Source organism: Canis lupus, chromosome 29 (genome assembly GCF_011100685.1).
Source record: "Canis lupus familiaris isolate Mischka breed German Shepherd chromosome 29, alternate assembly UU_Cfam_GSD_1.0, whole genome shotgun sequence".
NCBI classification, from domain to species: domain Eukaryota; kingdom Metazoa; phylum Chordata; class Mammalia; order Carnivora; family Canidae; genus Canis; species Canis lupus.
Genome location: NC_049250.1, coordinates 40,311,732 through 40,322,390, shown reverse-complemented (window position 1 = coordinate 40,322,390; position 10,659 = coordinate 40,311,732). Strand labels below are relative to the sequence as shown.

General features: G+C 43.8%; 1 long non-coding RNA gene across 12 annotated transcripts in view; it reads left to right on the top strand.

The window, feature by feature from the left end:
* Window positions 1-5: 5 nt before the first annotated feature.
* The window catches only part of LOC119866748, a 30,469-nt gene continuing 19,815 nt past the window's right edge, over window positions 6-10,659 (top strand). The window contains exons 1-5 of one of the 12 annotated variants that reach the window (XR_005381260.1): window positions 6-207; window positions 1,041-1,131; window positions 2,965-3,019; window positions 5,391-5,421; window positions 9,594-9,808. This is a non-coding gene — a long non-coding RNA (uncharacterized LOC119866748). Of the gene's footprint in view, window positions 265-1,040; window positions 1,132-2,964; window positions 3,020-5,390; window positions 5,422-5,734; window positions 6,265-6,299; window positions 6,899-6,923; window positions 7,461-9,593; window positions 9,809-10,659 lie in introns of those variants that run through there. The other 11 variants (XR_005381258.1, XR_005381257.1, XR_005381261.1 and 8 more) reach the window with 11 other exon arrangements.

The window sequence follows — 10,659 nt, the reverse complement described above, 5'->3', positions numbered from 1 at the left end:
AGCCGCAGCGGCTCCGGGTTGCTAGGTTCCAGGGCTGCGCTCCAGTGCGTCTGCGCGGCCGCCGCGGCTCCGGGCTGCAGAGCTGCAGGGCTGCAGGGCTCCGGGGCTGCGCTCCAGTGCGGCTCCGGGCTGCATGGCTCCAGGGAGACCCCGCCCGCCCGCGCTCTCCGCCTTCCTCCAGGGCCTTCTGAAACTGTATCCATCAAGGTAGGAGGAGAGACAGTGTTTCCCCGCCGGCTTACTACCTTACCTTACAGCTTTCAGGTATGGGCCGCATGGGGGGAGCCTCCTTTGCCCTCCGAGCCGCCGCCCTTGGCGTATTGAGGCGGGTCTGGTCGCCAAGAGCTGCCCTGGCCCCGCCGTCCCTGCCCGCGTCTGCATCCCGGGGACACCTGCCCGCACGTTTGGACGAGCACGCGGCCGCCCGACGGGTGCTTGCTGGAGGGCGCACCTGGTCGTGACCCTGCTTGCCTGACAGTCTGCGCTGCGCATTGCATCGGCCCCTCCCTCCGCCATGCGGCCTCCCTTTGCTTCTCAGCCCCCAGCTCCCTAAGCCCGAAGGACTGGACCCCGTTACCTGGACCTACCGGCTGGATAGTCCGGTCACCTGCTTGAGACTGGCCCCCTGAGACTGCCTCTCTGCAGCCCGTGCAGGGCCTCAGTTCCTCCCGCATCAAACTCTTTTCTCTCTGAGCTTCTGTCCTTCCGCCCTGATGGACACACACCAGTGTTTTCAATACCACAATTTAAACCTGATCCATAAGAGGAAAAAAAAAATCACTCCTGTGCATCTCCAATTCTGATCTCCTGCCCAGCTGGACTTTTCCATCTGGACATCTTCCCATTACTTCAAAGTCAACCTGTCTGCAAACCAAGTCAAACTAATTCCCCTTGTTGGTCTCTTTATTTACATGGACACTATTCCTCCTCTCACAACCAGAGGGAACACTTGGCAGTCATCCTTCCCTTTGCCCTCTTCCTAATGTAATAAAATTGGTCAGATCCATTCTTTTTTTTTTTTTTTTTTTTTACCTTCACAGGCTCACATCTGTGGCTTCACAGCTGATGGGAAACCTGGATTCAGTCCCTGGCTCCACCTCCCACTATCTCTCCTATTATCTCTGACCTTCGGTGACCGATTTACCTTTTCTTGAGCCTCAGATTCCTCCTCTACGAAATGGAAATAATAATAAATCCTACCCCCTAAAGTTCTTAGGAGAATTAAATAAGCTAATATATTTAAGGCACCTCCTCATGTGTCTGCCCATAAATAGCATTTAACAGAAGTCATTTAACAGCTATGTAGGGAAAACATTAAGAAAGACTATTTAGGGCAGCCCAGGTGGCTCAGCAGTTTAACGCAGCCTTCAGCCCAGGCTGTGATCCCGGAGTCCCAGGTCAGGCTCCCTGCATGGGGCCTGCTTCTCCCTCTGCCTGTGTCTCTGCCTCTCTCTCTCTCTCTCTCTCTGTGTGTCTCTCATGAATAAATAAATAAAATCTTTAAAAAAAAGAAGAAAATATTTAAAAGGAACAAAAATGGCATGCCTTAGTGACTCAGTCCATTAGGTATTTAACTCCTGATTTCAGCTCAGGTCCTGATCTCAGGGTTGTGAGATTGAGCCCCACATTGGCCTCCATTCTAAGCATAGAGCCTGCTTCAGATTCTCTCCCTCTCCCTCTGCCCCCTTGCCCCTAGGCCACCCTTGTCCTCCCATGCACTCTCTCTCCTCTCAAAAAAAATAAAAGGATTGCTGGGTGTCCCAGTGGGGAGCTAGACATTATTCAGGTTATCTGATTCTGTGGGGTCTTACTGCCTTTCATCATCTTTGAGCTATTTTACAATTCCGTAAGTTACTGGATATTGACAATAATGCAAATAATTCTTGTCCATAAATATGCAAATTATGTTTGTAGGGATTCTGTTGATTTTTGTTCTGTGGATATTGGCCGGTTTCACCAGTTTTGCATCTGTTAAAGCAGATTTACTTAAGCATTCCTAACTGCCTATGTAGTCTGGTCCTTTGATTACCTCTTTGAATTGGTGGCAACATCTTACTGGTTCTCACATTGATTAATGAGTTAAATGAAAAAACAATTTTAAGATTTTATTTTTGGAGTGCTTGGTGTGCCACAGTTAAGCATCTGACCTTTTTTTTTTTTTTCTGAATAGGCAATGGGGTTTTCTTTTTTCTTAAACTTTTATTTATTTATGATAGGCACACAGTGAGAGAGAGAGAGAGGCAGAGACACAGGCAGAGGGAGAAGCAGGCTGCATGCACCGGGAACCTGACGTGGGATTCGATCCTGGGTCTCCAGGATCGCGCCCTGGGCCAAAGGCAGGCGCCAAACCGCTGCGCCACCCAGGGATTCCAGCACCTGACTTTTGAAATTTTTTTTTTTTTTTTTTTTTTTTTATTTATGATAGTCACACAGAGAGAGAGAGAGGCAGAGACATAGGCAGAGGGAGAAGCAGGCTCCATGCACCGGGAGACTGACGTGGGATTCGATCCTGGGTCTCCAGGATCGCGCCCTGGGCCAAAGGCAGGCGCTAAACCACTGCGCCACCCAGGGATCCCTGACTTTTGATTTCAGCTCATGTGACCTCAGGGATCAAGCCCTGGATTAGCTCCACTGAGCATGGTGTCTGCTTGAGATTCTCTTTCCCTCTCCCTCTGCCCCTCCTGCTCGTGTTCTCTCTCTCCCCCTCCCTCTTTCTCTCTCCCCCCCCCAATAAATAAATAAATGTTTAAGAAAAAAGATTTTATTTTTAACTAATCTCTACACCCAACATGGGGCTCATACAACCCCAAGTCTCACGCTCTACTGACTGCCAGCTAGGTGCCCTTTAAATGAATTTTTTGACATGTGTTCATTTTATATCTGAGAGTCATGATTATACAATTTTGTTAAAAATTTAACAACTACCATTAGGTGTTATTAACTTCTCTTCCATTTTGTTTCCAGTACCTAGTTTCACATCTTTCTGATGGACCTACCTCATTTGTTTCCTTATTTCCAGGTCAGTCAGTCTGTATTGAAAACTACCATGCCTAGTAATCACAAATTAATGCAAATCAAAGTAATGTGTGCTAAAGGTGTTATGAGCCTGTAGATTTATAAACTTTACGGCAGAAGTCCAATTAATGGCAATAGAGGAAAAATTAAGGACTTTTTAAAATTATGCTATGGATGATACACTTCCACCAACTAACATAGATAAGAACATCTATTATTTGCTAATCTTGAAATTAATTTTTTTTAGAATTGTGAGCACATGAAATAGTTCCTTAGTCTAATTACTTGGTATCAAAACCAATGTATTTGAAATATATAAATACTTTTATTCAGTCAAGGTTACAATCAAGGCAAAAGCTCAGTGCTTAACCCCAAAATTAACACTTACAAATAAATGACCACAGAGCACAATTTGTTAACTTGGCCTTAGCTATTGTATTAGTTGTTGTATTTCATCTATAATTACACAGATGGAGAGTATGTGCTCCCTGGCGATTATAACTGTCCCATCTGTGAAATTATAGATGAAATACAATAACATTTCTTTCCAAGCCCAAAAAGACTGTCCTATGGTTGACTGCTAAATTTTAAAGAGTTATGTCTTACTGTTCCGGATTATTACTCCTCCTCTTATTTTTTCCATGCCCTTTGTCAAAAAGTGAGTTTCACTCCTTATGTTACGAGTCAGGCTGGCTTTTTGGCATTTACACGACACCTTGAGCACATAAAGGGCCTGAGACGGTCTACACCAGATCATAGCTGGTTAAACCTCCCAGGATAAGAATACTCCACACCCTTTCTCCTCCTTCTCCAAGGCCCTCAGGGATCAACTGACGTCTTAGTCCATTTTGTCTTCTTACATGTTTTTCATTTTATTTTTGTCTTTGAGATTTTATTTATTCATGAGAGACACAGAGAAAGAGAGGCAGAGATGCAGGCAGAGGAGAAGCAGGCTCCATGCAGGGAGCCCGACGTGGGACTAGATCCCGGGTCTCCAGGATCAGGCCCTGGGCTGAAGGCGGCGCTAAACCGCTGTGCCACTGGGGCTGCCTATTTTTCATTTTATACATATGTACATACACACACACACACACACATATATACACACATTTGCCTATGTTTTCCAGATTTCCTTTAATGATATATATAATTAAAGAATACATATATATATAAAATATATAATTAAAGGATAAAAAGTATACATATATATGTAGGAAACATGATAAAACGAGTAATTCAAACAGTTACTGTTTACATTTTGGTATTAGATCTAACCTTTTTTTCTATGCATAGGCTTTTTTGCTTATAAATATTGCATGTATAGTATTACTTGAATAGCCAAACATGGTTATAAACATTGTGCTATTATTTCATTCATTTTAAAACATTTATTGGGGGCAGCCCCGGTGGCACAGCGGTTTAACACCGCCTTCAGCCCAGGGCCTGATCCTGGAGACCCAGGATCTAGTCCCACGTCAGGCTCCCTGCATGCAGCCTGCTTCTTGCTCTGCCTGTGTCTCTGCCTCTCTCTCTCTCTCTCTTTCTCTCTCTCTCTCTTTCTGTGTCTTTCATGAATAAATAAAATCTTTTAAAAAATAAAATAAAAATAAAACATTTATTGAAAGTCCACTCTGTTCCTACAACGTACCAGTTTACCAGGATTCCAGAGTGAGCCAACAGACATGCTCCGTGTCCTCAAAGAACGTATTCTTTAGTAGTAGATAAAGACATTTACCCAAAAAATCACTTCAAATAAATATATAATTATAAAATGTGATAACTGCTATTGTGTTAACAAGGATATAAATTCAGCTGCTCAAATAAAGACACAAAATAGCAGTGATGTAAACAAGATAAACATTCGTTCCTCTGTCAAGTAGCAGTTTGGGTGTAAGCAGTCTCAGGCTGCATGGAGATGGGGGAGACCTAGGCCCTTTCAGTCTGGTCATCCCGCCACGTGAGGAGTGTAGCCCTCGCCTGTGTTTCCGAGACGTCCCTCTAGTAGTTCCACATGGCACCAATCCCAAGAGTGAAAGGATAAGGAGCAAGACGCCCTTCTCTTTAAAAGAGAAGTCATTTTTGTGCCATGGCATTTAGCAAAGTGTGTGCTTCTTTAAGCATTAACTAATGAGACTTTCAGTCAGTCTGATATCAAATTTCATCGTGGCGCTGAACATAAACAATGTATTAGATATATGCAAAGTGATTAGGTGGTAAGGAAACGTCTGTGATTTCATTCGGTGACAGGATCACAGTCCCTGCTAATATTTCTGTGCCTTGTTGCCTTTATGCATAAATAAAACAAATGCTAAACTTCAGTTAGCAGTTCATGAAACTACAGATGTGATTTTTTTTTTTCCCATTCTGATTCACAGGCTCCGAGAATTCTATCGACAGCTTCTCTAGGTTGAGAACCTCCTACCTGGGGTGCCTAGGTGGTGCAGTTGGTTGATCCTCTGAGTCTTGGTCTTGGCTCAGGTCATGATTTTAGGATCATGAGATGAAGCCCCACGTCAGGCTCCACACTGAGCTCAGAGTCTGCTTGGAGTTTCTCTCTCCTTCTCCCTCTGTGCCCCTCCCCGCTGCGCATGCACTCGCTTTCTCTTGCATGCTCTCTCTTATATATATAAATAAGTTTTTAAAAAAACTTTAAATATATAATTATATTATATATAAATATATATATAAATAAATCTTTTTAAAGAAAGAAGTTTCTGCTTTAAGGGAACACCCCAAAATTTGCACATATCACATCTGCCCATACCCCATTGGTCAGAATTTGGTTTTCTACAAGGGAAACTGGGAAGTAGGTTTTATTCCAGTCAGCCCTGTGCCCAGTTAGAAATCAAGAGTACCTATGGTTATTGAAAATTAGAATGGATATTCTCATTCTGGGTTCAGTGAGGTACCCCTAACAAAGAAAGAACCTTACACTATGAAAGAGTTTAACAGGGAGTCCTAATCCAGATTATGGAGTCAGGAAACTATCTCAGAGAAAGTGATAGTGAAGCTGAGATCTGAAAATGTAATTAATAATCATAGTGACGACATTTGCTACTTAGTGCTTACCAAGCAGCGGGCGTTCTTCTAGGGTGATACTTGCTTTAGGGTGACTGTTGAGGTTTTAGAACTGCAAGTCCAGCATCCTGGGAAACCCCTCCGTCTGGGGCAAACTGGAGGGTTGGCACTGTGCTGGTGCCGTTGTTACCATCCACACTTTACAGAAAAGGAAACCAAGGCATGAAAAGGGTAAGTTGCCCCGAATTACTCAGCTAGTGACTGGCAGAGGCAAGATTTCCACGTAGGAAGGCTGCTCCAGAATCAACCTGCTTAACCACTGGTTTGGTTTGCATGGGCAGCCATAATAAAGAGCCACAGACTGGGTGGCTTAAACTACAGACTTGTATTTCCTTACGCTTGTAGAGCCTAGATGTCCAAGATCAAATTGTCAGCAGGGTTGATTTCTTCGGAGCTTCTCTCCCTGACTTGTAAATAGCCCCCTTCTCCCTGTGACTTTATGTGCTCTTTCCTCTGCGTCTATGTCCTAATATTATCTTTTATAAGGACACCAGTCTTTGGATGAGGACACATCCTAGTGACCTCATTTTTCCTTAATTACATCTTTGCACACCCTGACTCTAAATAACAGTCCCCTTTTGAGGAGCTGGAGGTAGGACTTCATATGCATTTAGGGGGAATGCAATCCAAGCCCATAACGACTCTGTCTTCTGCTACCAGGCAAAGGGGATGGTGTTCCACAAGACAGAACTGCGTGTGCACGAACCCTGAATCAGCAAAAGGTCCGGTACATTCAAAGAGTGAATGCCTGTGTCGCTGGCATTTACTGAATGTGCAGGAGGTTGGGCCAAGTGAAGGTGGAGAGGTAGGCAGGAGCCAAGTGATGTGATGTGTTGTAGGCCAGGTCGAGATGTGAGGATTTTGTCTTAAGTGCACAAGGAAGCCCTCAAAGGGATTAAAGCAGGGGTTTGGCAGACTTTGAAATCCAACTTAGATTTTAAAAGACAGCTCTGGTGTCTCTGGACGTGGGGAGACTGGCTGGGAGGTAATGGCAGGAGCCTGGGCCAGCACCGTTGGAGACTGGGAGCAGTGCAGTGGTGGAGGGAGGTGGAGAAAAGTGGGTGGGTATCCACGGTGAAGGGTCCCGCCAGTGGAACTTGCTGGTGCATGGAAGGGGTCAGGGAAAGGGAGCCTCCTGCTTCATCCACCTGCAGAACCCTTTTCATACCTGTATCCACCTTCCTGCCTTCGAGGAGCCAGGCACCACTCCGCCCACAGAGGTACATCTTCTGAGTGCCCGAGCATGGTGTTTGCACTTCCCTTGGCAGTGATTGGTCCAGGGCAGTGCATGTGTCCCTGCTCTGGCCAACGGCACTTAGGAAAAAGTCTCCCATGGGGCTTCTGAGAAATTCGCCTCGCTAATAAAGGTACGATAAGCCACTTACGAAATATTCTTGCCAGAAGTTTAACATAAATCTAAGTAAGCGTCTAAATCTAATTTTGAAGTTCACGAGAAATGCAAAGACCAGAGGAACAAAATGAATGGCATCATGAGGAAATACACCAGAATAATTCAAAAGAAAAACACAATGCCATGAGAACCAAGTTGAGGGCATGCTCTAAATTAAAAGGGACCAGAGAAACCTAAAACCAAACACAGTGCATGAAACTTGATTGGATTCTGGTTGTAAAAAGATAAGTAATAAAATACATTTTAGGGGCTACTGAGGAAATTCTAACCTGGACTGAATATTAGGTGATACTAGGGAATCACCGTTAATTTTTCTTAAGTGAGCTGTTATTGTGGATCTGTAGGAGACATTCTTAGTCAACATAGGCTGATGGGGCATGTGGATGGCTCAGTCGGTTAAGCATCTGACTGGCTCAGTTGTGATCCTGGGGTCCTAGGATCCAGCCTGACGTCAGTGTCGAGCTTCACGCCCAGCAGAGAGTCTGCTTGGCCTTCTCCCTATGCCCCTCCTCCCCCCAGCATACCCCCACTCAGCCTTGCTGTCTCTCTTAAAAAAATAAATAAAATCTTTTTTTTTTAAAAAAAAAAAAAGGAAATATAGGCTGAATCCTATAGGGGTACAGTGTCATGATGTCTGCAACTTAATTTCAAATGCTGTAGGAAAAAGAGTGAAGGAGAGAGATTGAGCAATCGTGGCCTGTGGCAAAAGGTTGTCAATTGTTGAATCTAGGTAGCGGGGATATGGTTCATCATTGTACTGCTCTCAGCTTTTCTGTGTGTCTAAAATTCCTCCACATGAAGAGATGAGGGGGCAGAGACACAAGGAAGACGCATACCTCTTCTTCCTCTAAATGTTGGCAGTTTTGAATGTGCCACTTCCAGCTGGAGCAGCCATGGTGGGGCCATGAGGGAGACTAGCATCTGGCTAGTGAGCATCTGGCTGAAATGCTGACCTGGCTTTGGGGACCTGCTGACATTAGCAAGTCAGTGCGTTTTCGGCCGTTGGAGCTGCCTTCCTCTCTGTTATGTGAAATAATCTATTTTCCTTACTATTTAAGCATTTTGAGTTGAGCCATTATCTCTAGTGGAAATAGGAAAAAACCTGAAAATAGAGTCATGGGGGGAGGGCTGCTGGGAAGCCAGGAGACAATGGTGGTAAAGATATAAATCATGATTCGTATACGGTGCTGCTCTCTGCTTACTAAAATATGAGTTTTCCCATATCGTTAAGATTTACTTATAGACATTTTTAATATTTTGGAATAAGTAATATGTTCTATGGTAGATTAAATAAGGCCACAGATTTTTTTTTTTTAAGATTTTATTTATTTTTTAGCGAGAGAAAGCATAATGCAGGAAGGGCTGGGCAGGGAGAGAGAAAGAGAATCTCAAGCAGACTCCACACTGAGCACAGAACCCAACTTGGGGCTCGATCCCAGGACCCTAAGATCCTGACCAGAGTTGAACACTTAACCGACTGAGCCACCCATGTCCCCCTGAATATGGCCACAGGTTTCTTACAGCTATTCTCATCAAGAGGTGGAGTCTGTTCCCCACCCCCTGAAGCTGAGCTGGGGTTTTGGGGGTTTTTTTTGAAGCACAGTTAACATTCAGTGTTGCATTAGTTTCAGTTGTACAACAACATAATTCAACGATTCTTTCTTTTTTTTTAATTCAACGATTCTATACATTAATCAGTTCCCTCCACAGTAAAGGTAGCCACCATCTGTCACCAAACAACATTATTACAATATTATCGGTTTTATTTCCTATGCCATCCTTTCCATCTCTGTGATTCATTTGTTTTATGCCTGGAAGTTTGCACCTCTTAGTCCCCTTTATCTGTTTCACCCATTCCCCCCCATCGACCTCTCCTCTGGCAACCACCAGTTTGTTCTCTGTGTTTGAGTCTGTTTGGGTTTTTTTTTTTTGCTGTTGTTTGCTTGGGGGTTTTTTTGTTTTGTTTTTTTAGATTCTACATAGAAGTGAAATCATGTGGTGTTTGTCTTTCTCTATCTGAAATCTGAGCTGTCTTTGACATTTGCTTTGACCAATAGAAGATAACAGAAATTACATTATGCAATTCCAGAGTGTAAGCCTCAGAAACCTTGCAGCTTCCACTTTCCCTGTCTCGAACACGTCTCCGAGTCTTCTATGTGAGGAAGTTGGTCTAACCTACTAGAGGGTAAGAGGTCACAGGGAGGAAAACGAGAGCCAAGACCAACTGACAGCCGTGTGAATGAGGCCAGCTTGGACCTTTGGGCCCATCATATCAGCAGAACGCTACCATGTGACCGAGGCCAGGTAAACAAGCAGAAGAACAACCCAGCCAACCCATAGAACCAGGAGAAATAAGAAGTCATTGTTGTTATAAGTCATCAAGTTTTAGGGTTGTTTGATATGTAACAACTGATTATGAATGCAATTTCCATGGTCTAAAAAAATTTATTTTTTTTTAATTTTTTTTGTTTTTATTTATTTATGATAGTCACAGAGAGAGAGAGAGGCAGAGACAGAGGCAGAGGGAGAAGCAGGCTCCATGCACTGGGAGCCTGACGTGGGATTCGATCCCGGGCCCCGGGCCAAAGGCAGGCGCCAAACCGCTGCGCCACCCAGGGATCCCTAAAAAAATTTAAATATAAAAATACCTAAGTGAGGACTCAAAGAGATTTAAAAAAATTTAATATAAAAATACACAAGTGAGGACTCAAAGAGCTATTTACACAGATGTTCATAGCATCATTCATGATAGCCAAAGGGTAGAAGCAAACCACATGTTCACTGATTAATGACTGGATAAAAAATATGGTATATACCTACAATGGAATACTATTCGGCCTTAAAAAGGAAGGAAATTCTGACACATGCTATAATATGGACGTTAGGTTAAGTGAAATAAGTCAGTCACAAAAGGACACGAACTGTATGATTCCTCTTACATAAAGTACCTGGGAGAAGTCAAATCCACAGAGATAGAAAGAATGGTGGTTTCCAGGGCTGTAGGGAAGGAGGGGGCAGTTATCCTCCGATGGGTACAGGGTTCGAGTTTGCAAAATGACAAGACTTCTGGAGGTGGTTGGTGGTGATGGCTGCACAACAACGTGAATAGACTTGATGCAGAGCTGTATGCGGTTAAGATGATAAATTTTGTTATG